At 43.6% G+C, this 26,948-nt stretch overlaps 27 non-coding genes across 27 annotated transcripts; 20 read left to right on the top strand and 7 right to left on the bottom strand.

Annotated features, from left to right (window-relative positions):
- Positions 1-132: 132 nt before the first annotated feature.
- TRNAS-GCU (transfer RNA serine (anticodon GCU)) lies at positions 133-214 on the top strand. The gene has a single exon. It is a non-coding gene; the product is annotated as a tRNA-Ser (tRNA).
- Positions 215-2,312: 2,098 nt separating this feature from the next.
- Positions 2,313-2,407, bottom strand: TRNAI-UAU (transfer RNA isoleucine (anticodon UAU)). Its single transcript has 2 exons — positions 2,370-2,407; positions 2,313-2,348 (listed from the first exon to the last, which is right to left on the bottom strand). It is a non-coding gene; the product is annotated as a tRNA-Ile (tRNA).
- A 480-nt stretch (positions 2,408-2,887) lies between these two features.
- On the top strand, positions 2,888-2,964 carry TRNAS-GCU (transfer RNA serine (anticodon GCU)). Its single transcript has one exon. It is a non-coding gene; the product is annotated as a tRNA-Ser (tRNA).
- A 465-nt stretch (positions 2,965-3,429) lies between these two features.
- Positions 3,430-3,501, top strand: TRNAT-UGU (transfer RNA threonine (anticodon UGU)). The gene has a single exon. It is a non-coding gene; the product is annotated as a tRNA-Thr (tRNA).
- A 687-nt stretch (positions 3,502-4,188) lies between these two features.
- On the top strand, positions 4,189-4,270 carry TRNAS-GCU (transfer RNA serine (anticodon GCU)). Its single transcript has one exon. It is a non-coding gene; the product is annotated as a tRNA-Ser (tRNA).
- A 546-nt stretch (positions 4,271-4,816) lies between these two features.
- Positions 4,817-4,888, top strand: TRNAT-CGU (transfer RNA threonine (anticodon CGU)). Its single transcript has one exon. It is a non-coding gene; the product is annotated as a tRNA-Thr (tRNA).
- Positions 4,889-6,376: 1,488 nt separating this feature from the next.
- TRNAI-UAU (transfer RNA isoleucine (anticodon UAU)) lies at positions 6,377-6,471 on the bottom strand. The gene is made up of 2 exons: positions 6,434-6,471; positions 6,377-6,412 (listed from the first exon to the last, which is right to left on the bottom strand). It is a non-coding gene; the product is annotated as a tRNA-Ile (tRNA).
- Positions 6,472-6,951: 480 nt separating this feature from the next.
- On the top strand, positions 6,952-7,028 carry TRNAS-GCU (transfer RNA serine (anticodon GCU)). Its single transcript has one exon. It is a non-coding gene; the product is annotated as a tRNA-Ser (tRNA).
- A 465-nt stretch (positions 7,029-7,493) lies between these two features.
- Positions 7,494-7,565, top strand: TRNAT-UGU (transfer RNA threonine (anticodon UGU)). Its single transcript has one exon. It is a non-coding gene; the product is annotated as a tRNA-Thr (tRNA).
- A 687-nt stretch (positions 7,566-8,252) lies between these two features.
- Positions 8,253-8,334, top strand: TRNAS-GCU (transfer RNA serine (anticodon GCU)). Its single transcript has one exon. It is a non-coding gene; the product is annotated as a tRNA-Ser (tRNA).
- Positions 8,335-10,432: 2,098 nt separating this feature from the next.
- TRNAI-UAU (transfer RNA isoleucine (anticodon UAU)) lies at positions 10,433-10,527 on the bottom strand. Its single transcript has 2 exons — positions 10,490-10,527; positions 10,433-10,468 (listed from the first exon to the last, which is right to left on the bottom strand). It is a non-coding gene; the product is annotated as a tRNA-Ile (tRNA).
- Positions 10,528-11,007: 480 nt separating this feature from the next.
- On the top strand, positions 11,008-11,084 carry TRNAS-GCU (transfer RNA serine (anticodon GCU)). Its single transcript has one exon. It is a non-coding gene; the product is annotated as a tRNA-Ser (tRNA).
- A 465-nt stretch (positions 11,085-11,549) lies between these two features.
- Positions 11,550-11,621, top strand: TRNAT-UGU (transfer RNA threonine (anticodon UGU)). Its single transcript has one exon. It is a non-coding gene; the product is annotated as a tRNA-Thr (tRNA).
- Positions 11,622-12,308: 687 nt separating this feature from the next.
- On the top strand, positions 12,309-12,390 carry TRNAS-GCU (transfer RNA serine (anticodon GCU)). The gene has a single exon. It is a non-coding gene; the product is annotated as a tRNA-Ser (tRNA).
- Positions 12,391-12,936: 546 nt separating this feature from the next.
- TRNAT-CGU (transfer RNA threonine (anticodon CGU)) lies at positions 12,937-13,008 on the top strand. The gene has a single exon. It is a non-coding gene; the product is annotated as a tRNA-Thr (tRNA).
- A 1,488-nt stretch (positions 13,009-14,496) lies between these two features.
- Positions 14,497-14,591, bottom strand: TRNAI-UAU (transfer RNA isoleucine (anticodon UAU)). The gene is made up of 2 exons: positions 14,554-14,591; positions 14,497-14,532 (listed from the first exon to the last, which is right to left on the bottom strand). It is a non-coding gene; the product is annotated as a tRNA-Ile (tRNA).
- A 1,022-nt stretch (positions 14,592-15,613) lies between these two features.
- Positions 15,614-15,685, top strand: TRNAT-UGU (transfer RNA threonine (anticodon UGU)). Its single transcript has one exon. It is a non-coding gene; the product is annotated as a tRNA-Thr (tRNA).
- A 687-nt stretch (positions 15,686-16,372) lies between these two features.
- Positions 16,373-16,454, top strand: TRNAS-GCU (transfer RNA serine (anticodon GCU)). Its single transcript has one exon. It is a non-coding gene; the product is annotated as a tRNA-Ser (tRNA).
- A 546-nt stretch (positions 16,455-17,000) lies between these two features.
- On the top strand, positions 17,001-17,072 carry TRNAT-CGU (transfer RNA threonine (anticodon CGU)). Its single transcript has one exon. It is a non-coding gene; the product is annotated as a tRNA-Thr (tRNA).
- Positions 17,073-18,560: 1,488 nt separating this feature from the next.
- On the bottom strand, positions 18,561-18,655 carry TRNAI-UAU (transfer RNA isoleucine (anticodon UAU)). The gene is made up of 2 exons: positions 18,618-18,655; positions 18,561-18,596 (listed from the first exon to the last, which is right to left on the bottom strand). It is a non-coding gene; the product is annotated as a tRNA-Ile (tRNA).
- Positions 18,656-20,425: 1,770 nt separating this feature from the next.
- TRNAS-GCU (transfer RNA serine (anticodon GCU)) lies at positions 20,426-20,507 on the top strand. Its single transcript has one exon. It is a non-coding gene; the product is annotated as a tRNA-Ser (tRNA).
- Positions 20,508-21,053: 546 nt separating this feature from the next.
- Positions 21,054-21,125, top strand: TRNAT-CGU (transfer RNA threonine (anticodon CGU)). Its single transcript has one exon. It is a non-coding gene; the product is annotated as a tRNA-Thr (tRNA).
- A 1,488-nt stretch (positions 21,126-22,613) lies between these two features.
- On the bottom strand, positions 22,614-22,708 carry TRNAI-UAU (transfer RNA isoleucine (anticodon UAU)). Its single transcript has 2 exons — positions 22,671-22,708; positions 22,614-22,649 (listed from the first exon to the last, which is right to left on the bottom strand). It is a non-coding gene; the product is annotated as a tRNA-Ile (tRNA).
- Positions 22,709-23,730: 1,022 nt separating this feature from the next.
- TRNAT-UGU (transfer RNA threonine (anticodon UGU)) lies at positions 23,731-23,802 on the top strand. Its single transcript has one exon. It is a non-coding gene; the product is annotated as a tRNA-Thr (tRNA).
- Positions 23,803-24,489: 687 nt separating this feature from the next.
- TRNAS-GCU (transfer RNA serine (anticodon GCU)) lies at positions 24,490-24,571 on the top strand. Its single transcript has one exon. It is a non-coding gene; the product is annotated as a tRNA-Ser (tRNA).
- Positions 24,572-25,117: 546 nt separating this feature from the next.
- Positions 25,118-25,189, top strand: TRNAT-CGU (transfer RNA threonine (anticodon CGU)). The gene has a single exon. It is a non-coding gene; the product is annotated as a tRNA-Thr (tRNA).
- A 1,488-nt stretch (positions 25,190-26,677) lies between these two features.
- TRNAI-UAU (transfer RNA isoleucine (anticodon UAU)) lies at positions 26,678-26,772 on the bottom strand. Its single transcript has 2 exons — positions 26,735-26,772; positions 26,678-26,713 (listed from the first exon to the last, which is right to left on the bottom strand). It is a non-coding gene; the product is annotated as a tRNA-Ile (tRNA).
- Positions 26,773-26,948: the final 176 nt, after the last annotated feature.

Genomic DNA, 26,948 nt, shown 5'->3' with positions numbered 1-26,948 from the left:
TGGCCGGGTAAGGAAGAACGAGTCAACGATCTTGTTTCTACTATGACAAACATGATCTATTTTTCACTGACTTTGCACCACCATTGTTTTATCTCTTCTTTAAGCATGGGACTCGAGCACCGTTCCCAAACAGACGAGGTGGCCGAGTGGTTAAGGCGATGGACTGCTAATCCATTGTGCTCTGCATGCGTGGGTTCGAATCCCACCTTCGTCGTATTCTTTCTTTATAGTCTGCATTTAAACATAGACCAAAGTCTTTCAACCTCCCTGTGAAAGACAGGAATGAGTACAGATATGGAAATAGAGATGTAAAAATAAGTTCATTGGTGCAGGCGGAGAATGAAATTAGTCAAAGACTTTCCTCGTAGGTTTCCATTCTTTACTATTATAGGAGCCAAAATCAGCGCAGTTAGTAAATTCCCAAGCTTACATCCCAAATTCTTTTTTCTTTTAGTTGTCTGCCTTTTACATGTTCCTTTTGCCATCATTCTGACCTGCTATCTAAACTCATGAACCTGTTCAGCATCCTACTCAATACATACATACCCGTAAAAGTACATACTCAAACGCATACCGACAATGTATCACCAACATAAGCACACACGCTTTCGCAAATCAGATGTATGATGACGTACTGAACACATGCAGAGATATACAGCCATTTTTACACAACCAGAAATTCATATACCTGGAGATCTACCTAGGTAAAACCCATGGTTTCTTTGCACTTTCTGTTGTTGGCTGTGAGCAAGCAGCAGGTGGCCTTGTAGCTCAGTGGCAGAGCACTGGTCTCGTAAACCAGGGGTCATGAGTTCAGGGCCTCGGGCGGATTATTTTCAAAAAGCACAGGGAAGAGAAGCCAGAGTTGCACCATCTACAGAGAACCTTTTATGACGGGATGCATCCTCATAATTGAAGTCTTCCACAGAAGGAGTGAAATAGAGTTCGAGAGGAAGGCCTAATGTTTTCAGGCAAAGACTGACAAAAACCTTGCAATGTCGCATGTAGCTGCTTTGGTGAAAAGACTGTTCAAGTTCACAATGCAACGAAGGGGTGTTCCCCATCTCCATACAATCATCTCTTTGATAATGTAAACGTGCCAGGCGTGTTGAAAGACAAAGACAGACACAACCGCACAGACCAGTTGAAGAAAGACAGCCAGCAAACACATTTGTATAGAGGTAAGCAAGCCTCAATTAGAGATGTGAGTCCCTCCGTTTCTGCGGGAGTCCACAAGTTTAATAAAAAATGAACACATATCTTTCATGTTCTAATGATTACCAATCTTTCTGATTAGCTCTGCATAGCTCCAATGGCTATGTGTGTGTGTGTGTGTGTGTATGTGCCCGTGTGTGTAGGGGAAGGGGTCGGTAGATGTGTTCACGCAGAGCAAGTTGCATACATCGCCAACAGCCATTCTCTCCTGCTCCTGTGCATCCAGTTCGGAAGCGAACCCACCCAATTGTTCTATATGTCTGCTACCCTGACCGCATTCACACATCATTGGCTATTAGTATGCAGCTTGTGGGCGCTGTCAATGGGATATAAGCACCATTCCCCATGTCTGCAATAGCTAGACCAGATTCTGAGGTATGATGAGCAGGGGTCCAGGCACTTCGCCTGACAAACGCCGGGCTTAGCCCTGCCGGGCCTAGCCCTGAGGGGCCTAACTGGGCATGGCCCTGTGTAAGGTAGGGTGAGCAGGGGACCACTTGCAACTAACCTTCGGCACCAATCAGGCATGGAGAGGTCTGTGCAAATGCCCAGCCCTTTAGCAATCTCGATCTGCAAAACCTTCAACTCCTAATTCTCATGGCTCCCAGAAGCCCTAGCCCATATGCAAATGAGGCGAGTTCCTATCAGCATCCTTGTTCTGCTTGATTTTATCAAAGTGACTGCCTGATTAGTGAAAGGGTATTTATTCTCAGAGGTTTGCTTCAAAGGCGATAATGCAGTAAATAGACAACATTATTCTTTGTAAGTTGATATTGTCTCCTGGATCCTACTCCAGTAACCCTTTTTCTACCTTTACAAATGTCTTCCGTAAGTGGTGCTCAGCAGAAAATGGAGTATAATAACAGTTGACATTTTTTATTTTCTGTTCTATTTTCAAAAACCCTCCGTAGCTGTATTTAAAGCGCAAACACCCCATAAATAACTTGCAATGAGTATTCCATGTCTAAAAGGCAGAGGAGCTGTCATACAACATTAAGTGACAATCAAGGAAACCTTGAGGTGAACCAAAAAATGTCCAGAACATTTATTGGTTCAATAATTCAGTTTTGAGGTGAATTAGTAAAAAGTTCCAAAGTTGCTCCAGGTGAGGCTTGAACTCACAACCTCGGTATTGCTCACTGCATGTACTGCTGAATAAGTACCGCGCGCTAACCGATTGCGCCACTGGAGCTGCTGTGTTTTGGTTTTCGACATGAAACTACACCCACAAACACACACACAAGTGTACAAAAGCACCCACAAGCTCTGGCATTGTCTTTTTAGCTGACACCAAATTATGGGTGCCTTGTAGTGCCCATATTGTGCCACTGGAGCTTAACTTTTAGCCTGATATACACTTTGCCACTGATGTTCAGCCAATGGTGCAGTCAAATGTCCCTTCTACATTTTTGTCATGCTGCAGGCAGTGCCACTGGAGCCAGCATGATGCTCTTCCTCATATTCAACACGTGTCAATTGAAACACCTCCCAATGTCATCTTGGCGATGCCTATAAACACCCCAGGACTTTGATGAATTTTTCTCAACAGCAAGTGAGGCGGTTTTCCTGCAAACGGCTGGATGTACCTCAACAAGGAACGCATTGTGGTTCTATTTTGAAGATGTTTGTGTTATTACCTGTAAAGACTTGAATGCCTAAGATAATCCCTGTAGACGAGGTGGCCGAGTGGTTAAGGCGATGGACTGCTAATCTGCTGTACACGCGTGGTTTCGAATCCCACCTTCGTCGATTTTAACTTTTGAAATCTTTTTTAAACATCTGCATTGCTCTAAGCACCATTGCCATTGGCTTTCAAAGAACATACAGACAAAAGTGAAAATATGCATGTTAGTTGATTAAGAAGGACACAAACAAGGTTGTCGTGTTACTGGCAGGAATGCAATCTGCTGTGCTTGACTACCCTTTGAGCCAGAATCCGGATAGAAATTTAAAAAAGCAAAGGTAATATCCATATTGTCTCTCTGCTGCCATGTACATGTTTTTTTCAACTTTCACGCATCACATCTCCTCATTAGTCACCCTAAAATTGCGCGGAATACGCACAAATTAGCTGCTCCTCAAAAAATCGGCCAGAAAAAAACAGGTCAAATCACAATCATATACATACATTCTCACACACCCTTCAAATATGTCTACCCAGTAAACATCATGTTGTGTGCTCGTTGTGTTGCTGTTATGCATGGTAACCTGACGGGCTCTGTAGCTCAGTGGCAGAGCACTGGTCTTGTAAACCAGGGGTCGTGAGTTCTATCCTCATCAGGGCCTCCAAATGGTAATTTTCTTGAACATTGTTGAATAGGAACTGATATTGCACATTGTACCTGTGCAACCTTTTACCAATGGATTCGGGCCTATAACAAAGCCACAAGCGCAAGGTGTCTGAATAGTCTGTGGGGAAGGTCGGCTTTCTGGACCTAATTTCTTCAAGAAAAAGACCTTGATAATCTTGTGATGAAAGATGCAGATGATCACGGTGAAGCCCTTACTCTATTGAACAGTACAACGGTTCTGGGTTGCACGCCTTTCTCTATTTTCAGGGACGTTGATGTGGCAAAATTTAATTGGAAAAGGGTTATTGCCATCACTCACTATTTAAATTCAATGACATCACAGGAAGCAGCAGCATCTGAACTTTGATCTTGGCTGGAAACGTTGAATGATGCCAAACACTGGGAAACTGGAGCTTGCGTTATGCTGGTTTTACTACTAATGGTGTGCCATACGGAAGCTCAAGCACCTTCCTCTGGATTAGTGTTGTGAACCCTCCAGGAGCTCTTGTTATATTTTTCTGAACTTCAACTTGATGTGTTTATCTATCAATGGCCGGGTAAGGAAGAACGAGTCAACGATCTTGTTTCTACTATGACAAAAATGATCTATTTTTCACTGACTTTGCACCACCATTGTTTTATCTCTTCTTTAAGCATGGGACTCGAGCACCGTTCGCAAACAGACGAGGTGGCCGAGTGGTTAAGGCGATGGACTGCTAATCCATTGTGCTCTGCACGCGTGGGTTCGAATCCCACCTTCGTCGTATTTTTTCTTTATAGTCTGCATTTAAACATAGACCAAAGTCTTTCAACCTCCCTGTGAAAGACAGGAATGAGTACAGATATGGAAATAGAGATGTAAAAATAAGTTCATTGGTGCAGGCGGAGAATGAAATTAGTCAAAGACTTTCCTCGTAGGTTTCCATTCTTTACTATTATAGGAGCCAAAATCAGCGCAGTTAGTAAATTCCCAAGCTTACATCCCAAATTCTTTTTTCTTTTAGTTGTCTGCCTTTTACATGTTCCTTTTGCCATCATTCTGACCTGCTATCTAAACTCATGAACCTGTTCAGCATCCTACTCAATACATACATACCCGTAAAAGTACATACTCAAACGCATACCGACAATGTATCACCAACATAAGCACACACGCTTTCGCAAATCAGATGTATGATGACGTACTGAACACATGCAGAGATATACAGCCATTTTTACACAACCAGAAATTCATATACCTGGAGATCTACCTAGGTAAAACCCATGGTTTCTTTGCACTTTCTGTTGTTGGCTGTGAGCAAGCAGCAGGTGGCCTTGTAGCTCAGTGGCAGAGCACTGGTCTCGTAAACCAGGGGTCATGAGTTCAAACCTCATCAGGGCCTCGGGCGGATTATTTTCAAAAAGCACGGGGAAGAGAAGCCAGAGTTGCACCATCTACAGAGAACCTTTTATGACGGGATGCATCCTCATAATTGAAGTCTTCCACAGAAGGAGTGAAATAGAGTTCGAGAGGAAGGCCTAATGTTTTCAGGCAAAGACTGACAAAAACCTTGCAATGTCGCATGTAGCTGCTTTGGTGAAAAGACTGTTCAAGTTCACAATGCAACGGAGGGGTGTTCCCCATCTCCATACAATCATCTCTTTGATAATGTAAACGTGCCAGGCGTGTTGAAAGACAAAGACAGACACAACCGCACATACCAGTTGAAGAAAGACAGCCAGCAAACACATTTGTATAGAGGTAAGCAAGCCTCAATTAGAGATGTGAGTCCCTCCGTTTCTGCGGGAGTCCACAAGTTTAATAAAAAATGAACACATATCTTTCATGTTCTAATGATTACCAATCTTTCTGATTAGCTCTGCATAGCTCCAATGGCTATGTGTGTGTGTGTGTGTGTATGTGCCCGTGTGTGTAGGGGAAGGGGTCGGTAGATGTGTTCACGCAGAGCAAGTTGCATACATCGCCAACAGCCATTCTCTCCTGCTCCTGTGCATCCAGTTCGGAAGCGAACCCACCCAATTGTTCTATATGTCTGCTACCCTGACCGCATTCACACATCATTGGCTATTAGTATGCAGCTTGTGGGCGCTGTCAATGGGATATAAGCACCATTCCCCATGTCTGCAATAGCTAGACCAGATTCTGAGGTATGATGAGCAGGGGTCCAGGCACTTCGCCTGACAAACGCCGGGCTTAGCCCTGCCGGGCCTAGCCCTGAGGGGCCTAACTGGGCATGGCCCTGTGTAAGGTAGGGTGAGCAGGGGACCACTTGCAACTAACCTTCGGCACCAATCAGGCATGGAGAGGTCTGTGCAAATGCCCAGCCCTTTAGCAATCTCGATCTGCAAAACCTTCAACTCCTAATTCTCATGGCTCCCAGAAGCCCTAGCCCATATGCAAATGAGGCGAGTTCCTATCAGCATCCTTGTTCTGCTTGATTTTATCAAAGTGACTGCCTGATTAGTGAAAGGGTATTTATTCTCAGAGGTTTGCTTCAAAGGCGATAATGCAGTAAATAGACAACATAATTCTTTGTAAGTTGATATTGTCTCCTGGATCCTACTCCAGTAACCCTTTTTCTACCTTTACAAATGTCTTCCGTAAGTGGTGCTCAGCAGAAAATGGAGTATAATAACAGTTGACATTTTTTATTTTCTGTTCTATTTTCAAAAACCCTCCGTAGCTGTATTTAAAGCGCAAACACCCCATAAATAACTTGCAATGAGTATTCCATGTCTAAAAGGCAGAGGAGCTGCCATACAACATTAACTGACAATCAAGGAAACCTTGAGGTGAACCAAAAAATGTCCAGAACATTTATTGGTTCAATAATTCAGTTTTGAGGTGAATTAGTAAAAAGTTCCAAAGTTGCTCCAGGTGAGGCTTGAACTCACAACCTCGGCATTGCTCACTGCATGTACTGCTGTATAAGTACAGCGCGCTAACCGATTGCGCCACTGGAGCTGCTGTGTTTTGGTTTTCGACATGAAACTACACCCACAAACACACACACAAGTGTACAAAAGCACCCACAAGCTCTGGCATTGTCTTTTTAGCTGACACCAAATTATGGGTGCCTTGTAGTGCCCATATTGTGCCACTGGAGCTTACCTTTTAGCCTGATATACACTTTGCCACTGATGTTCAGCCAATGGTGCAGTCAAATGTCCCTTCTACATTTTTGTCATGCTGCAGGCAGTGCCACTGGAGCCAGCATGATGCTCTTCCTCATATTCAACACGTGTCAATTGAAACACCTCCCAATGTCATCTTGGCGATGCCTATAAACACCCCAGGACTTTGATGAATTTTTCTCAACAGCAAGTGAGGCAGTTTTCCTGCAAACGGCTGGATGTACCTCAACAAGGAACGCATTGTGGTTCTATTTTGAAGATGTTTGTGTTATTACCTGTAAAGACTTGAATGCCTAACATAATCCCTGTAGACGAGGTGGCCGAGTGGTTAAGGCGATGGACTGCTAATCTGCTGTACACGCGTGGTTTCGAATCCCACCTTCGTCGATTTTAACTTTTGAAATCTTTTTTAAATATCTGCATTGCTATAAGCACCATTGCCATTGGCTTTCAAAGAACATACAGACAAAAGTGAAAATATGCATGTTAGTTGATTAAGAAGGACACACACAAGGTTGTCGTGTTACTGGCAGGAATGCAATCTGCTGTGCTTGACTACCCTTTGAGCCAGAATCCGGATAGAAATTTAAAAAAGCAAAGGTAATATCCATATTGTCTCTCTGCTGCCATGTACATGTTTTTTTCAACTTTCACGCATCACATCTCCTCATTAGTCACCCTAAAATTGCGCGGAATACGCACAAATTAGCTGCTCCTCAAAAAATCGGCCAGAAAAAAACAGGTCAAATCACAATCATATACATACATTCTCACACACCCTTCAAATATGTCTACCCAGTAAACATCATGTTGTGTGCTCGTTGTGTTGCTGTTATGCGTCGTAACCTGAGGGGCTCTGTAGCTCAGTGGCAGAGCACTGGTCTTGTAAACCAGGGGTCGTGAGTTCGATCCTCATCAGGGCCTCCAAATGGTAATTTTCTTGAACATTGTTGAATAGGAACTGATATTGCACATTGTACCTGTGCAACCTTTTACCAATGGATTCGGGCCTATAACAAAGCCACAAGCGCAAGGTGTCTGAATAGTCTGTGGGGAAGGTCGGCTTTCTGGACCTAATTTCTTCAAGAAAAAGACCTTGATAATTTTGTGATGACAGATGCAGATGATCACGGTGAAGCCCTTACTCTATTGAACAGTACAGCGGTTCTGGGTTGCACGCCTTTCTCTATTTTCAGGGACGTTGATGTGGCAAAATTTAATTGGAAAAGGGTTATTGCCATCACTCACTATTTAAATTCAATGACATCACAGGAAGCAGCAGCATCTGAACTTTGATCTTGGCTGGAAACGTTGAATGATGCCAAACACTGGGAAACTGGAGCTTGCGTTATGCTGGTTTTACTACTAATGGTGTGCCATACGGAAGCTCAAGCACCTTCCTCTGGATTAGTGTTGTGAACCCTCCAGGAGCTCTTGTTATATTTTTCTGAACTTCAACTTGATGTGTTTATCTATCAATGGCCGGGTAAGGAAGAACGAGTCAACGATCTTGTTTCTACTATGACAAACATGATCTATTTTTCACTGACTTTGCACCACCATTGTTTTATCTCTTCTTTAAGCATGGGACTCGAGCACCGTTCCCAAACAGACGAGGTGGCCGAGTGGTTAAGGCGATGGACTGCTAATCCATTGTGCTCTGCATGCGTGGGTTCGAATCCCACCTTCGTCGTATTCTTTCTTTATAGTCTGCATTTAAACATAGACCAAAGTCTTTCAACCTCCCTGTGAAAGACAGGAATGAGTACAGATATGGAAATAGAGATGTAAAAATAAGTTCATTGGTGCAGGCGGAGAATGAAATTAGTCAAAGACTTTCCTCGTAGGTTTCCATTCTTTACTATTATAGGAGCCAAAATCAGCGCAGTTAGTAAATTCCCAAGCTTACATCCCAAATTCTTTTTTCTTTTAGTTGTCTGCCTTTTACATGTTCCTTTTGCCATCATTCTGACCTGCTATCTAAACTCATGAACCTGTTCAGCATCCTACTCAATACATACATACCCGTAAAAGTACATACTCAAACGCATACCGACAATGTATCACCAACATAAGCACACACGCTTTCGCAAATCAGATGTATGATGACGTACTGAACACATGCAGAGATATACAGCCATTTTTACACAACCAGAAATTCATATACCTGGAGATCTACCTAGGTAAAACCCATGGTTTCTTTGCACTTTCTGTTGTTGGCTGTGAGCAAGCAGCAGGTGGCCTTGTAGCTCAGTGGCAGAGCACTGGTCTCGTAAACCAGGGGTCATGAGTTCAGGGCCTCGGGCGGATTATTTTCAAAAAGCACAGGGAAGAGAAGCCAGAGTTGCACCATCTACAGAGAACCTTTTATGACGGGATGCATCCTCATAATTGAAGTCTTCCACAGAAGGAGTGAAATAGAGTTCGAGAGGAAGGCCTAATGTTTTCAGGCAAAGACTGACAAAAACCTTGCAATGTCGCATGTAGCTGCTTTGGTGAAAAGACTGTTCAAGTTCACAATGCAACGAAGGGGTGTTCCCCATCTCCATACAATCATCTCTTTGATAATGTAAACGTGCCAGGCGTGTTGAAAGACAAAGACAGACACAACCGCACAGACCAGTTGAAGAAAGACAGCCAGCAAACACATTTGTATAGAGGTAAGCAAGCCTCAATTAGAGATGTGAGTCCCTCCGTTTCTGCGGGAGTCCACAAGTTTAATAAAAAATGAACACATATCTTTCATGTTCTAATGATTACCAATCTTTCTGATTAGCTCTGCATAGCTCCAATGGCTATGTGTGTGTGTGTGTGTGTGTATGTGCCCGTGTGTGTAGGGGAAGGGGTCGGTAGATGTGTTCACGCAGAGCAAGTTGCATACATCGCCAACAGCCATTCTCTCCTGCTCCTGTGCATCCAGTTCGGAAGCGAACCCACCCAATTGTTCTATATGTCTGCTACCCTGACCGCATTCACACATCATTGGCTATTAGTATGCAGCTTGTGGGCGCTGTCAATGGGATATAAGCACCATTCCCCATGTCTGCAATAGCTAGACCAGATTCTGAGGTATGATGAGCAGGGGTCCAGGCACTTTGCCTGACAAACGCCGGGCTTAGCCCTGCCGGGCCTAGCCCTGAGGGGCCTAACTGGGCATGGCCCTGTGTAAGGTAGGGTGAGCAGGGGACCACTTGCAACTAACCTTCGGCACCAATCAGGCATGGAGAGGTCTGTGCAAATGCCCAGCCCTTTAGCAATCTCGATCTGCAAAACCTTCAACTCCTAATTCTCATGGCTCCCAGAAGCCCTAGCCCATATGCAAATGAGGCGAGTTCCTATCAGCATCCTTGTTCTGCTTGATTTTATCAAAGTGACTGCCTGATTAGTGAAAGGGTATTTATTCTCAGAGGTTTGCTTCAAAGGCGATAATGCAGTAAATAGACAACATTATTCTTTGTAAGTTGATATTGTCTCCTGGATCCTACTCCAGTAACCCTTTTTCTACCTTTACAAATGTCTTCCGTAAGTGGTGCTCAGCAGAAAATGGAGTATAATAACAGTTGACATTTTTTATTTTCTGTTCTATTTTCAAAAACCCTCCGTAGCTGTATTTAAAGCGCAAACACCCCATAAATAACTTGCAATGAGTATTCCATGTCTAAAAGGCAGAGGAGCTGTCATACAACATTAAGTGACAATCAAGGAAACCTTGAGGTGAACCAAAAAATGTCCAGAACATTTATTGGTTCAATAATTCAGTTTTGAGGTGAATTAGTAAAAAGTTCCAAAGTTGCTCCAGGTGAGGCTTGAACTCACAACCTCGGTATTGCTCACTGCATGTACTGCTGAATAAGTACCGCGCGCTAACCGATTGCGCCACTGGAGCTGCTGTGTTTTGGTTTTCGACATGAAACTACACCCACAAACACACACACAAGTGTACAAAAGCACCCACAAGCTCTGGCATTGTCTTTTTAGCTGACACCAAATTATGGGTGCCTTGTAGTGCCCATATTGTGCCACTGGAGCTTAACTTTTAGCCTGATATACACTTTGCCACTGATGTTCAGCCAATGGTGCAGTCAAATGTCCCTTCTACATTTTTGTCATGCTGCAGGCAGTGCCACTGGAGCCAGCATGATGCTCTTCCTCATATTCAACACGTGTCAATTGAAACACCTCCCAATGTCATCTTGGCGATGCCTATAAACACCCCAGGACTTTGATGAATTTTTCTCAACAGCAAGTGAGGCGGTTTTCCTGCAAACGGCTGGATGTACCTCAACAAGGAACGCATTGTGGTTCTATTTTGAAGATGTTTGTGTTATTACCTGTAAAGACTTGAATGCCTAAGATAATCCCTGTAGACGAGGTGGCCGAGTGGTTAAGGCGATGGACTGCTAATCTGCTGTACACGCGTGGTTTCGAATCCCACCTTCGTCGATTTTAACTTTTGAAATCTTTTTTAAACATCTGCATTGCTCTAAGCACCATTGCCATTGGCTTTCAAAGAACATACAGACAAAAGTGAAAATATGCATGTTAGTTGATTAAGAAGGACACAAACAAGGTTGTCGTGTTACTGGCAGGAATGCAATCTGCTGTGCTTGACTACCCTTTGAGCCAGAATCCGGATAGAAATTTAAAAAAGCAAAGGTAATATCCATATTGTCTCTCTGCTGCCATGTACATGTTTTTTTCAACTTTCACGCATCACATCTCCTCATTAGTCACCCTAAAATTGCGCGGAATACGCACAAATTAGCTGCTCCTCAAAAAATCGGCCAGAAAAAAACAGGTCAAATCACAATCATATACATACATTCTCACACACCCTTCAAATATGTCTACCCAGTAAACATCATGTTGTGTGCTCGTTGTGTTGCTGTTATGCATGGTAACCTGACGGGCTCTGTAGCTCAGTGGCAGAGCACTGGTCTTGTAAACCAGGGGTCGTGAGTTCTATCCTCATCAGGGCCTCCAAATGGTAATTTTCTTGAACATTGTTGAATAGGAACTGATATTGCACATTGTACCTGTGCAACCTTTTACCAATGGATTCGGGCCTATAACAAAGCCACAAGCGCAAGGTGTCTGAATAGTCTGTGGGGAAGGTCGGCTTTCTGGACCTAATTTCTTCAAGAAAAAGACCTTGATAATCTTGTGATGAAAGATGCAGATGATCACGGTGAAGCCCTTACTCTATTGAACAGTACAACGGTTCTGGGTTGCACGCCTTTCTCTATTTTCAGGGACGTTGATGTGGCAAAATTTAATTGGAAAAGGGTTATTGCCATCACTCACTATTTAAATTCAATGACATCACAGGAAGCAGCAGCATCTGAACTTTGATCTTGGCTGGAAACGTTGAATGATGCCAAACACTGGGAAACTGGAGCTTGCGTTATGCTGGTTTTACTACTAATGGTGTGCCATACGGAAGCTCAAGCACCTTCCTCTGGATTAGTGTTGTGAACCCTCCAGGAGCTCTTGTTATATTTTTCTGAACTTCAACTTGATGTGTTTATCTATCAATGGCCGGGTAAGGAAGAACGAGTCAACGATCTTGTTTCTACTATGACAAACATGATCTATTTTTCACTGACTTTGCACCACCATTGTTTTATCTCTTCTTTAAGCATGGGACTCGAGCACCGTTCGCAAACAGACGAGGTGGCCGAGTGGTTAAGGCGATGGACTGCTAATCCATTGTGCTCTGCACGCGTGGGTTCGAATCCCACCTTCGTCGTATTTTTTCTTTATAGTCTGCATTTAAACATAGACCAAAGTCTTTCAACCTCCCTGTGAAAGACAGGAATGAGTACAGATATGGAAATAGAGATGTAAAAATAAGTTCATTGGTGCAGGCGGAGAATGAAATTAGTCAAAGACTTTCCTCGTAGGTTTCCATTCTTTACTATTATAGGAGCCAAAATCAGCGCAGTTAGTAAATTCCCAAGCTTACATCCCAAATTCTTTTTTCTTTTAGTTGTCTGCCTTTTACATGTTCCTTTTGCCATCATTCTGACCTGCTATCTAAACTCATGAACCTGTTCAGCATCCTACTCAATACATACATACCCGTAAAAGTACATACTCAAACGCATACCGACAATGTATCACCAACATAAGCACACACGCTTTCGCAAATCAGATGTATGATGACGTACTGAACACATGCAGAGATATACAGCCATTTTTACACAACCAGAAATTCATATACCTGGAGATCTACCTAGGTAAAACCCATGGTTTCTTTGCACTTTCTGTTGTTGGCTGTGAGCAAGCAGCAGGTGGCCTTGTAGCTCAGTGGCAGAGCACTGGTCTCGTAAACCAGGGGTCATGAGTTCAAACCTCATCAGGGCCTCGGGCGGATTATTTTCAAAAAGCACGGGGAAGAGAAGCCAGAGTTGCACCATCTACAGAGAACCTTTTATGACGGGATGCATCCTCATAATTGAAGTCTTCCACAGAAGGAGTGAAATAGAGTTCGAGAGGAAGGCCTAATGTTTTCAGGCAAAGACTGACAAAAACCTTGCAATGTCGCATGTAGCTGCTTTGGTGAAAAGACTGTTCAAGTTCACAATGCAACGGAGGGGTGTTCCCCATCTCCATACAATCATCTCTTTGATAATGTAAACGTGCCAGGCGTGTTGAAAGACAAAGACAGACACAACCGCACATACCAGTTGAAGAAAGACAGCCAGCAAACACATTTGTATAGAGGTAAGCAAGCCTCAATTAGAGATGTGAGTCCCTCCGTTTCTGCGGGAGTCCACAAGTTTAATAAAAAATGAACACATATCTTTCATGTTCTAATGATTACCAATCTTTCTGATTAGCTCTGCATAGCTCCAATGGCTATGTGTGTGTGTGTGTGTGTATGTGCCCGTGTGTGTAGGGGAAGGGGTCGGTAGATGTGTTCACGCAGAGCAAGTTGCATACATCGCCAACAGCCATTCTCTCCTGCTCCTGTGCATCCAGTTCGGAAGCGAACCCACCCAATTGTTCTATATGTCTGCTACCCTGACCGCATTCACACATCATTGGCTATTAGTATGCAGCTTGTGGGCGCTGTCAATGGGATATAAGCACCATTCCCCATGTCTGCAATAGCTAGACCAGATTCTGAGGTATGATGAGCAGGGGTCCAGGCACTTCGCCTGACAAACGCCGGGCTTAGCCCTGCCGGGCCTAGCCCTGAGGGGCCTAACTGGGCATGGCCCTGTGTAAGGTAGGGTGAGCAGGGGACCACTTGCAACTAACCTTCGGCACCAATCAGGCATGGAGAGGTCTGTGCAAATGCCCAGCCCTTTAGCAATCTCGATCTGCAAAACCTTCAACTCCTAATTCTCATGGCTCCCAGAAGCCCTAGCCCATATGCAAATGAGGCGAGTTCCTATCAGCATCCTTGTTCTGCTTGATTTTATCAAAGTGACTGCCTGATTAGTGAAAGGGTATTTATTCTCAGAGGTTTGCTTCAAAGGCGATAATGCAGTAAATAGACAACATTATTCTTTGTAAGTTGATATTGTCTCCTGGATCCTACTCCAGTAACCCTTTTTCTACCTTTACAAATGTCTTCCGTAAGTGGTGCTCAGCAGAAAATGGAGTATAATAACAGTTGACATTTTTTATTTTCTGTTCTATTTTCAAAAACCCTCCGTAGCTGTATTTAAAGCGCAAACACCCCATAAATAACTTGCAATGAGTATTCCATGTCTAAAAGGCAGAGGAGCTGTCATACAACATTAACTGACAATCAAGGAAACCTTGAGGTGAACCAAAAAATGTCCAGAACATTTATTGGTTGAATAATTCAGTTTTGAGGTGAATTAGTAAAAAGTCCCAAAGTTGCTCCAGGTGAGGCTTGGACTCACAACCTCGGCATTGCTCACTGCATGTACTGCTGTATAAGTACCACGCGCTAACCGATTGCGCCACTGGAGCGGCTGTGTTTTGGTTTTCGACATGAAACTACACCCACAAACACACACACAAGTGTACAAAAGCACCCACAAGCTCTGGCATTGTCTTTTTAGCTGACACCAAATTATGGGTGCCTTGTAGTGCCCATATTGTGCCACTGGAGCTTACCTTTTAGCCTGATATACACTTTGCCACTGATGTTCAGCCAATGGTGCAGTCAAATGTCCCTTCTACATTTTTGTCATGCTGCAGGCAGTGCCACTGGAGCCAGCATGATGCTCTTCCTCATATTCAACACGTGTCAATTGAAACACCTCCCAATGTCATCTTGGCGATGCCTATAAACACCCCAGGACTTTGATGAATTTTTCTCAACAGCAAGTGAGGCAGTTTTCCTGCAAACGGCTGGATGTACCTCAACAAGGAACGCATTGTGGTTCTATTTTGAAGATGTTTGTGTTATTACCTGTAAAGACTTGAATGCCTAACATAATCCCTGTAGACGAGGTGGCCGAGTGGTTAAGGCGATGGACTGCTAATCTGCTGTACACGCGTGGTTTCGAATCCCACCTTTGTCGATTTTAGCTTTTGAAATCTTTTTTAAACATCTGCATTGCTCTAAGCACCATTGCCATTGGCTTTCAAAGAACATACAGACAAAAGTGAAAATATGCATGTTAGTTGATTAAGAAGGACACAAACAAGGTTGTCGTGTTACTGGCAGGAATGCAATCTGCTGTGCTTGACTACCCTTTGAGCCAGAATCCGGATAGAAATTTAAAAAAGCAAAGGTAATATCCATATTGTCTCTCTGCTGCCATGTACATGTTTTTTTCAACTTTCACGCATCACATCTCCTCATTAGTCACCCTAAAATTGCGCGGAATACGCACAAATTAGCTGCTCCTCAAAAAATCGGCCAGAAAAAAACAGGTCAAATCACAATCATATACATACATTCTCACACACCCTTCAAATATGTCTACCCAGTAAACATCATGTTGTGTGCTCGTTGTGTTGCTGTTATGCGTCATAACCTGAGGGGCACTGTAGCTCAGTGGCAGAGCACTGGTCTTGTAAACCAGGGGTCGTGAGTTCGATCCTCATCAGGGCCTCCAAATGGTAATTTTCTTGAACATTGTTGAATAGGAACTGATATTGCACATTGTACCTGTGCAACCTTTTACCAATGGATTCGGGCCTAAAACAAAGCCACAAGCGCAAGGTGTCTGAATAGTCTGTGGGGAAGGTCGGCTTTCTGGACCTAATTTCTTCAAGAAAAAGACCTTGATAATCTTGTGATGACAGATGCAGATGATCACGGTGAAGCCCTTACTCTATTGAACAGTACAGCGGTTCTGGGTTGCACGCCTTTCTCTATTTTCAGGGACGTTGATGTGGCAAAATTTAATTGGAAAAGGGTTATTGCCATCACTCACTATTTAAATTCAATGACATCACAGGAAGCAGCAGCATCTGAACTTTGATCTTGGCTGGAAACGTTGAATGATGCCAAACACTGGGAAACTGGAGCTTGCGTTATGCTGGTTTTACTACTAATGGTGTGCCATACGGAAGCTCAAGCACCTTCCTCTGGATTAGTGTTGTGAACCCTCCAGGAGCTCTTGTTATATTTTTCTGAACTTCAACTTGATGTGTTTATCTATCAATGGCCGGGTAAGGAAGAACGAGTCAACGATCTTGTTTCTACTATGACAAACATGATCTATTTTTCACTGACTTTGCACCACCATTGTTTTATCTCTTCTTTAAGCATGGGACTCGAGCACCGTTCCCAAACAGACGAGGTGGCCGAGTGGTTAAGGCGATGGACTGCTAATCCATTGTGCTCTGCACGCGTGGGTTCGAATCCCACCTTCGTCGTATTTTTTCTTTATAGTCTGCATTTAAACATAGATCAAAGTCTTTCAACCTCCCTGTGAAAGACAGGAATGAGTACAGATATGGAAATATAGATGTAAAAATAAGTTCATTGGTGCAGGCGGAGAATGAAATTAGTCAAAGACTTTCCTCGTAGGTTTCCATTCTTTACTATTATAGGAGCCAAAATCAGCGCAGTTAGTAAATTCCCAAGCTTACATCCCAAATTCTTTTTTCTTTTAGTTGTCTGCCTTTTACATGTTCCTTTTGCCATCATTCTGACCTGCTATCTAAACTCATGAACCTGTTCAGCATCCTACTCAATACATACATACCCGTAAAAGTACATACTCAAACGCATACCGACAATGTATCACCAACATAAGCACACACGCTTTCGCAAATCAGATGTATGATGACGTACTGAACACATGCAGAGATATACAGCCATTTTTACACAACCAGAAATTCATATACCTGGAGATCTACCTAGGTAAAACCCATGGTTTCTTTGCACTTTCTGTTGTTGGCTGTGAGCAAGCAGCAGGTGGCCTTGTAGCTCAGTGGCAGAGCACTGGTCTCGTAAACCAGGGGTCATGAGTTCAAACCTCATCAGGGCCTCGGGCGGATTATTTTCAAAAAGCACGGGCAAGAGAAGCCAGAGTTGCACCATCTACAGAGAACCTTTTATGACAGGATGCATCCTCATAATTGAAGTCTTCCACAGAAGGAGTGAAATAGAGTTCGAGAGGAAGGCCTAATGTTTTCAGGCAAAGACTGACAAAAACCTTGCAATGTCGCATGTAGCTGCTTTGGTGAAAAGACTGTTCAAGTTCACAATGCAACGGAGGGGTGTTCCCCATCTCCATACAATCATCTCTTTGATAATGTAAACGTGCCAGGCGTGTTGAAAGACAAAGACAGACACAACCGCACATACCAGTTGAAGAAAGACAGCCAACAAACACATTTGTATAGAGGTAAGCAAGCCTCAATTAGAGATGTGAGTCCCTCCGTTTCTGCGGGAGTCCACAAGTTTAATAAAAAATGAACACATATCTTTCATGTTCTAATGATTACCAATCTTTCTGATTAGCTCTGCATAGCTCCAATGGCTATGTGTGTGTGTGTGTGTGTATGTGCCCGTGTGTATAGGGGAAGGGGTCGGTAGATGTGTTCACGCAGAGCAAGTTGCATACATCGCCAACAGCCATTCTCTCCTGCTCCTGTGCATCCAGTTCGGAAGCGAACCCACCCAATTGTTCTATATGTCTGCTACCCTGACCGCATTCACACATCATTGGCTATTAGTATGCAGCTTGTGGGCGCTGTCAATGGGATATAAGCACCATTCCCCATGTCTGCAATAGCTAGACCAGATTCTGAGGTATGATGAGCAGGGGTCCAGGCACTTCGCCTGACGAACGCCGGGCTTAGCCCTGCCGGGCCTAGCCCTGAGGGGCCTAACTGGGCATGGCCCTGTGTAAGGTAGGGTGAGCAGGGGACCACTTGCAACTAACCTTCGGCACCAATCAGGCATGGAGAGGTCTGTGCAAATGCCCAGCCCTTTAGCAATCTCGATCTGCAAAACCTTCAACTCCTAATTCTCATGGCTCCCAGAAGCCCTAGCCCATATGCAAATGAGGCGAGTTCCTATCAGCATCCTTGTTCTGCTTGATTTTATCAAAGTGACTGCCTGATTAGTGAAAGGGTATTTATTCTCAGAGGTTTGCTTCAAAGGCGATAATGCAGTAAATAGACAACATTATTCTTTGTAAGTTGATATTGTCTCCTGGATCCTACTCCAGTAACCCTTTTTCTACCTTTACAAATGTCTTCCGTAAGTGGTGCTCAGCAGAAAATGGAGTATAATAACAGTTGACATTTTTTATTTTCTGTTCTATTTTCAAAAACCCTCCGTAGCTGTATTTAAAGCGCAAACACCCCATAAATAACTTGCAATGAGTATTCCATGTCTAAAAGGCAGAGGAGCTGTCATACAACATTAACTGACAATCAAGGAAACCTTGAGGTGAACCAAAAATTGTCCAGAACATTTATTGGTTCAATAATTCAGTTTTGAGGTGAATTAGTAAAAAGTTCCAAAGTTGCTCCAGGTGAGGCTTGAACTCACAACCTCAGCATTGCTCACTGCATGTACTGCTGTATAAGTACCGCGCGCTAACCGATTGCGCCACTGGAGCTGCTGTGTTTTGGTTTTCGACATGAAACTACACCCACAAACACACACACAAGTGTACAAAAGCACCCACAAGCTCTGCCATTGTCTTTTTAGCTGACACCAAATTATGGGTGCCTTGTAGTGCCCATATTGTGCCACTGGAGCTTACCTTTTAGCCTGATATACACTTTGCCACTGATGTTCAGCCAATGGTGCAGTCAAATGTCCCTTCTACATTTTTGTCATGCTGCAGGCAGTGCCACTGGAGCCAGCATGATGCTCTTCCTCATATTCAACACGTGTCAATTGAAACACCTCCCAATGTCATCTTGGCGATGCCTATAAACACCCCGGGACTTTGATGAATTTTTCTCAACAGCAAGTGAGGCAGTTTTCCTGCAAACGGCTGGATGTACCTCAACAAGGAACGCATTGTGGTTCTATTTTGAAGATGTTTGTGTTATTACCTGTAAAGACTTGAATGCCTAAAATAATCCCTGTAGACGAGGTGGCCGAGTGGTTAAGGCATGGACTGCTAATCTGCTATACACGCGTGGTTTCGAATCCCACCTTTGTCGATTTTAACTTTTGAAATCTTTTTTAAACATCTGCATTGCTCTAAGCACCATTGCCATTGGCTTTCAAAGAACATACAGACAAAAGTGAAAATATGCATGTTAGTTGATTAAGAAGGACACAAACAAGGTTGTCGTGTTACTGGCAGGGATGCAATCTGCTGTGCTTGACTACCCTTTGAGCCAGAATCCGGATAGAAATTTAAAAAAGCAAAGGTAATATCCATATTGTCTCTCTGCTGCCATGTACATGTTTTTTTCAACTTTCACGCATCACATCTCCTCATTAGTCACCCTAAAATTGCGCGGAATACGCACAAATTAGCTGCTCCTCAAAAAATCGGCCAGAAAAAAACAGGTCAAATCACAATCATATACATACATTCTCACACACCCTTCAAATATGTCTACCCAGTAAACATCATGTTGTGTGCTCGTTGTGTTGCTGTTATGGGTCATAACCGGTAGCTCAGTGGCAGAGCACTGGTCTTGTAAACCAGGGGTCGTGAGTTCGATCCTCATCAAGGCCTCCAAATGGTAATTTTCTTGAACATTGTTGAATAGGAACTGATATTGCACATTGCACCTGTGCAACCTTTTACCAATGGATTCGGGCCTATAACAAAGCCACAAGCGCAAGGTGTCTGAATAGTCTGTGGGGAAGGTCGGCTTTCTGGACCTAATTTCTTCAAGAAAAAGACCTTGATAATCTTGTGATGACAGATGCAGATGATCACGGTGAAGCCCTTACTCTATTGAACAGTACAGCGGTTCTGGGTTGCACGCCTTTCTCTATTTTCAGGGACGTTGATGTGGCAAAATTTAATTGGAAAAGGGTTATTGCCATCACTCACTATTTAAATTCAATGACATCACAGGAAGCAGCAGCATCTGAACTTTGATCTTGGCTGGAAACGTTGAATGATGCCAAACACTGGGAAACTGGAGCTTGCGTTATGCTGGTTTTACTACTAATGGTGTGCCATACGGAAGCTCAAGCACCTTCCTCTGGATTAGTGTTGTGAACCCTCCAGGAGCTCTTGTTATATTTTTCTGAACTTCAACTTGATGTGTTTATCTATCAATGGCCGGGTAAGGAAGAACGAGTCAACGATCTTGTTTCTACTATGACAAACATGATCTATTTTTCACTGACTTTGCACCACCATTGTTTTATCTCTTCTTTAAGAATGGGACTCGAGCACCGTTCCCAAACAGACGAGGTGGCCGAGTGGTTAAGGCGATGGACTGCTAATCCATTGTGCTCTGCACGCGTGGGTTCGAATCCCACCTTCGTCGTATTTTTTCTTTATAGTCTGCATTTAAACATAGACCAAAGTCTTTCAACCTCCCTGTGAAAGACAGGAATGAGTACAGATATGGAAATAGAGATGTAAAAATAAGTTCATTGGTGCAGGCGGAGAATGAAATTAGTCAAAGACTTTCCTCGTAGGTTTCCATTCTTTACTATTATAGGAGCCAAAATCAGCGCAGTTAGTAAACTCCCAAACTTACATCCCAAATTCTTTTTTCTTTTAGTTGTCTGCCTTTTACATGTTCCTTTTGCCATCATTCTGACCTGCTATCTAAACTCATGAACCTGTTCAGCATCCTACTCAATACATACATACCCGTAAAAGTACATACTCAAACGCATACCGACAATGTATCACCAACATAAGCACACACGCTTTCGCAAATCAGATGTATGATGACGTACTGAACACATGCAGAGATATACAGCCATTTTTACACAACCAGAAATTCATATACCTGGAGATCTACCTAGGTGAAACCCATGGTTTCTTTGCACTTTCTGTTGTTGGCTGTGAGCAAGCAGCAGGTGGCCTTGTAGCTCAGTGGCAGAGCACTGGTCTCGTAAACCAGGGGTCATGAGTTCAAACCTCATCAGGGCCTCGGGCGGATTATTTTCAAAAAGCACGGGGAAGAGAAGCCAGAGTTGCACCATCTACAGAGAACCTTTTATGACGGGATGCATCCTCATAATTGAAGTCTTCCACAGAAGGAGTGAAATAGAGTTCGAGAGGAAGGCCTAATGTTTTCAGGCAAAGACTGACAAAAACCTTGCAATGTCGCATGTAGCTGCTTTGGTGAAAAGACTGTTCAAGTTCACAATGCAACGGAGGGGTGTTCCCCATCTCCATACAATCATCTCTTTGATAATGTAAACGTGCCAGGCGTGTTGAAAGACAAAGACAGACACAACCGCACATACCAGTTGAAGAAAGACAGCCAGCAAACACATTTGTATAGAGGTAAGCAAGCCTCAATTAGAGATGTGAGTCCCTCCGTTTCTGCGGGAGTCCACAAGTTTAATAAAAAATGAACACATATCTTTCATGTTCTAATGATTACCAATCTTTCTGATTAGCTCTGCATAGCTCCAATGGCTATGTGTGTGTGTGTGTGTGTATGTGCCCGTGTGTGTAGGGGAAGGGGTCGGTAGATGTGTTCACGCAGAGCAAGTTGCATACATCGCCAACAGCCATTCTCTCCTGCTCCTGTGCATCCAGTTCGGAAGCGAACCCACCCAATTGTTCTATATGTCTGCTACCCTGACCGCATTCACACATCATTGGCTATTAGTATGCAGCTTGTGGGCGCTGTCAATGGGATATAAGCACCATTCCCCATGTCTGCAATAGCTAGACCAGATTCTGAGGTATGATGAGCAGGGGTCCAGGCACTTCGCCTGACGAACGCCGGGCTTAGCCCTGCCGGGCCTAGCCCTGAGGGGCCTAACTGGGCATGGCCCTGTGTAAGGTAGGGTGAGCAGGGGACCACTTGCAACTAACCTTCGGCACCAATCAGGCATGGAGAGGTCTGTGCAAATGCCCAGCCCTTTAGCAATCTCGATCTGCAAAACCTTCAACTCCTAATTCTCATGGCTCCCAGAAGCCCTAGCCCATATGCAAATGAGGCGAGTTCCTATCAGCATCCTTGTTCTGCTTGATTTTATCAAAGTGACTGCCTGATTAGTGAAAGGGTATTTATTCTCAGAGGTTTGCTTCAAAGGCGATAATGCAGTAAATAGACAACATTATTCTTTGTAAGTTGATATTGTCTCCTGGATCCTACTCCAGTAACCCTTTTTCTACCTTTACAAATGTCTTCCGTAAGTGGTGCTCAGCAGAAAATGGAGTATAATAACAGTTGACATTTTTTATTTTCTGTTCTATTTTCAAAAACCCTCCGTAGCTGTATTTAAAGCGCAAACACCCCATAAATAACTTGCAATGAGTATTCCATGTCTAAAAGGCAGAGGAGCTGTCATACAACATTAACTGACAATCAAGGAAACCTTGAGGTGAACCAAAAAATGTCCAGAACATTTATTGGTTCAATAATTCAGTTTTGAGGTGAATTAGTAAAATGTTCCAAAGTTGCTCCAGGTGAGGCTTGAACTCACAACCTCGGCATTGCTCACTGCATGTACTGCTGTATAAGTACCGAGCGCTAACCGATTGCGCCACTGGAGCTGCTGTGTTTTGGTTTTCGACATGAAACTACACCCACAAACACACACACAAGTGTACAAAAGCACCCACAAGCTCTGGCATTGTCTTTTTAGCTGACACCAAATTATGGGTGCCTTGTAGTGCCCATATTGTGCCACTGGAGCTTACCTTTTAGCCTGATATACACTTTGCCACTGATGTTCAGCCAATGGTGCAGTCAAATGTCCCTTCTACATTTTTGTCATGCTGCAGGCAGTGCCACTGGAGCCAGCATGATGCTCTTCCTCATATTCAACACGTGTCAATTGAAACACCTCCCAATGTCATCTTGGCGATGCCTATAAACACCCCAGGACTTTGATGAATTTTTCTCAACAGCAAGTGAGGCAGTTTTCCTGCAAACGGCTGGATGTACCTCAACAAGGAACGCATTGTGGTTCTATTTTGAAGATGTTTGTGTTATCACCTGTAAAGACTTGAATGCCTAACATAATCCCTGTAGACGAGGTGGCCGAGTGGTTAAGGCGATGGACTGCTAATCTGCTGTACACGCGTGGTTTCGAATCCCACCTTTGTCGATTTTAACTTTTGAAATCTTTTTTAAACATCTGCATTGCTCTAAGCACCATTGCCATTGGCTTTCAAAGAACATACAGACAAAAGTGAAAATATGCATGTTAGTTGATTAAGAAGGACACAAACAAGGTTGTCGTGTTACTGGCAGGAATGCAATCTGCTGTGCTTGACTACCCTTTGAGCCAGAATCCGGATAGAAATTTAAAAAAGCAAAGGTAATATCCATATTGTCTCTCTGCTGCCATGTACATGTTTTTTTCAACTTTCACGCATCACATCTCCTCATTAGTCACCCTAAAATTGCGCGGAATACGCACAAATTAGCTGCTCCTCAAAAAATCGGCCAGAAAAAAACAGGTCAAATCACAATCATATACATACATTCTCACACACCCTTCAAATATGTCTACCCAGTAAACATCATGTTGTGTGCTCGTTGTGTTGGTGTTATGCGTCATAACCTGACGGGCTCTGTAGCTCAGTGGCAGAGCACTGGTCTTGTAAACCAGGGGTCGTGAGTTCGATCCTCATCAGGGCCTCCAAATGGTAATTTTCTTGAACATTGTTGAATAGGAACTGATATTGCACATTGTACCTGTGCAGCCTTTTACCAATGGATTCGGGCCTATAACAAAGCCACAAGCGCAAGGTGTCTGAATAGTCTGTGGGGAAGGTCGGCTTTCTGGACCTAATTTCTTCAAGAAAAAGACCTTGATAATCTTGTGATGACAGATGCAGATGATCACGGTGAAGCCCTTACTCTATTGAACAGTACAGCGGTTCTGGGTTGCACGCCTTTCTCTATTTTCAGGGACGTTGATGTGGCAAAATTTAATTGGAAAAGGGTTATTGCCATCACTCACTATTTAAATTCAATGACATCACAGGAAGCAGCAGCATCTGAACTTTGATCTTGGCTGGAAACGTTGAATGCTGCCAAACACTGGGAAACTGGAGCTTGCGTTATGCTGGTTTTACTACTAATGGTGTGCCATACGGAAGCTCAAGCACCTTCCTCTGGATTAGTGTTGTGAACCCTCCAGGAGCTCTTGTTATATTTTTCTGAACTTCAACTTGATGTGTTTATCTATCAATGGCCGGGTAAGGAAGAACGAGTCAACGATCTTGTTTCTACTATGACAAACATGATCTATTTTTCACTGACTTTGCACCACCATTGTTTTATCTCTTCTTTAAGCATGGGACTCGAGCACCGTTCCCAAACAGACGAGGTGGCCGAGTGGTTAAGGCGATGGACTGCTAATCCATTGTGCTCTGCACGCGTGGGTTCGAATCCCACCTTCGTCGTATTTTTTCTTTATAGTCTGCATTTAAACATAGACCAAAGTCTTTCAACCTCCCTGTGAAAGACAGGAATGAGTACAGATATGGAAATAGAGATGTAAAAATAAGTTCATTGGTGCAGGCGGAGAATGAAATTAGTCAAAGACTTTCCTCGTAGGTTTCCATTCTTTACTATTATAGGAGCCAAAATCAGCGCAGTTAGTAAATTCCCAAGCTTACATCCCAAATTCTTTTTTCTTTTAGTTGTCTGCCTTTTACATGTTCCTTTTGCCATCATTCTGACCTGCTATCTAAACTCATGAACCTGTTCAGCATCCTACTCAATACATACATACCCGTAAAAGTACATACTCAAACGCATACCGACAATGTATCACCAACATAAGCACACACGCTTTTGCAAATCAGATGTATGATGACGTACTGAACACATGCAGAGATATACAGCCATTTTTACACAACCAGAAATTCATATACCTGGAGATCTACCTAGGTAAAACCCATGGTTTCTTTGCACTTTCTGTTGTTGGCTGTGAGCAAGCAGCAGGTGGCCTTGTAGCTCAGTGGCAGAGCACTGGTCTCGTAAACCAGGGGTCATGAGTTCAAACCTCATCAGGGCCTCGGGAGGATTATTTTCAAAAAGCACGGGGAAGAGAAGCCAGAGTTGCACCATCTACAGAGAACCTTTTATGACGGGATGCATCCTCATAATTGAAGTCTTCCACAGAAGGAGTGAAATAGAGTTCGAGAGGAAGGCCTAATGTTTTCAGGCAAAGACTGACAAAAACCTTGCAATGTCGCATGTAGCTGCTTTGGTGAAAAGACTGTTCAAGTTCACAATGCAACGGAGGGGTGTTCCCCATCTCCATACAATCATCTCTTTGATAATGTAAACGTGCCAGGCGTGTTGAAAGACAAAGACAGACACAACCGCACATACCAGTTGAAGAAAGACAGCCAGCAAACACATTTGTATAGAGGTAAGCAAGCCTCAATTAGAGATGTGAGTCCCTCCGTTTCTGCGGGAGTCCACAAGTTTAATAAAAAATGAACACATATCTTTCATGTTCTAATGATTACCAATCTTTCTGATTAGCTCTGCATAGCTCCAATGGCTATGTGTGTGTGTGTGTGTGTATGTGCCCGTGTGTGTAGGGGAAGGGGTCGGTAGATGTGTTCACGCAGAGCAAGTTGCATACATCGCCAACAGCCATTCTCTCCTGCTCCTGTGCATCCAGTTCGGAAGCGAACCCACCCAATTGTTCTATATGTCTGCTACCCTGACCGCATTCACACATCATTGGCTATTAGTATGCAGCTTGTGGGCGCTGTCAATGGGATATAAGCACCATTCCCCATGTCTGCAATAGCTAGACCAGATTCTGAGGTATGATGAGCAGGGGTCCAGGCACTTCGCCTGACAAACGCCGGGCTTAGCCCTGCCGGGCCTAGCCCTGAGGGGCCTAACTGGGCATGGCCCTGTGTAAGGTAGGGTGAGCAGGGGACCACTTGCAACTAACCTTCGGCACCAATCAGGCATGGAGAGGTCTGTGCAAATGCCCAGCCCTTTAGCAATCTCGATCTGCAAAACCTTCAACTCCTAATTCTCATGGCTCCCAGAAGCCCTAGCCCATATGCAAATGAGGCGAGTTCCTATCAGCATCCTTGTTCTGCTTGATTTTATCAAAGTGACTGCCTGATTAGTGAAAGGGTATTTATTCTCAGAGGTTTGCTTCAAAGGCGATAATGCAGTAAATAGACAACATTATTCTTTGTAAGTTGATATTGTCTCCTGGATCCTACTCCAGTTACCCTTTTTCTACCTTTACAAATGTCTTCCGTAAGTGGTGCTCAGCAGAAAATGGAGTATAATAACAGTTGACATTTTTTATTTTCTGTTCTATTTTCAAAAACCCTCCCTAGCTGTATTTAAAGCGCAAACGCCCCATAAATAACTTGCAATGAGTATTCCATGTCTAAAAGGCAGAGGAGCTGTCATACAACATTAACTGACAATCAAGGAAACCTTGAGGTGAACCAAAAAATGTCCAGAACATTTATTGGTTCAATAATTCAGTTTTGAGGTGAATTAGTAAAAAGTTCCAAAGTTGCTCCAGGTGAGGCTTGAACTCACAACCTCGGCATTGCTCACTGCATGTACTGCTGTATAAGTACCGCGCGCTAACCGATTGCGCCACTGGAGCTGCTGTGTTTTGGTTTTCGACATGAAACTACACCCACAAACACACACACAAGTGTACAAAAGCACCCACAAGCTCTGGCATTGTCTTTTTAGCTGACACCAAATTATGGGTGCCTTGTAGTGCCCATATTGTGCCACTGGAGCTTACCTTTTAGCCTGATATACACTTTGCCACTG

This window comes from Ambystoma mexicanum, chromosome 13, assembly GCF_040938575.1.
Source record: "Ambystoma mexicanum isolate Mex_15411 chromosome 13, UKY_AmexF1_1, whole genome shotgun sequence".
In the NCBI taxonomy this organism is placed as follows: domain Eukaryota; kingdom Metazoa; phylum Chordata; class Amphibia; order Caudata; family Ambystomatidae; genus Ambystoma; species Ambystoma mexicanum.
The sequence above is the reverse complement of the archived record's forward strand: the minus strand, read 5'-3'. Positions and strand labels throughout refer to the sequence as shown.